Raw genomic sequence first — 400 nt, forward strand, 5'->3', positions numbered from 1 at the left:
CGTGACGCCGGCGTGCCTCTGCCTGCGCGGAGACTGACGCCGGCTGCCCGCTCTGTCCGCCAGTTAACCTGTGGAAGATCTACAAGGCTGTGGAGAAGCTGGGGGCCTACGAGCTGGTAAGGAAGACGCCTCCGGTCCTTGCTGTGCTGCAGCTCCCAGTGCACCCCTGCTGCACCCAGGAGGGGCTGGGAAGGGCTGAGTGGGCAGAGCTACCTCACCTGCGGAGGAGAGTCCTGCTCCTGCCCGTGCTGCTGGGAGGAGGAGGCCCCGCCTCGCCGGCCGGCCCCGTACTTTGCTGCTCCAGCAGGGTTTCTTCCCTTACCATCTGCGCGGTCCTCCCTGCTCGGATCGCTGCTGGGGAGCAGCTGCGAAGCTGCAGCCCTTGCTCCCCCCCCCCGTG

The sequence above is a fragment of the Tupaia chinensis genome, unplaced genomic scaffold (assembly GCF_000334495.1).
Source record: "Tupaia chinensis unplaced genomic scaffold, TupChi_1.0 Scaffold144276_1, whole genome shotgun sequence".
NCBI lineage: Eukaryota > Metazoa > Chordata > Mammalia > Scandentia > Tupaiidae > Tupaia > Tupaia belangeri.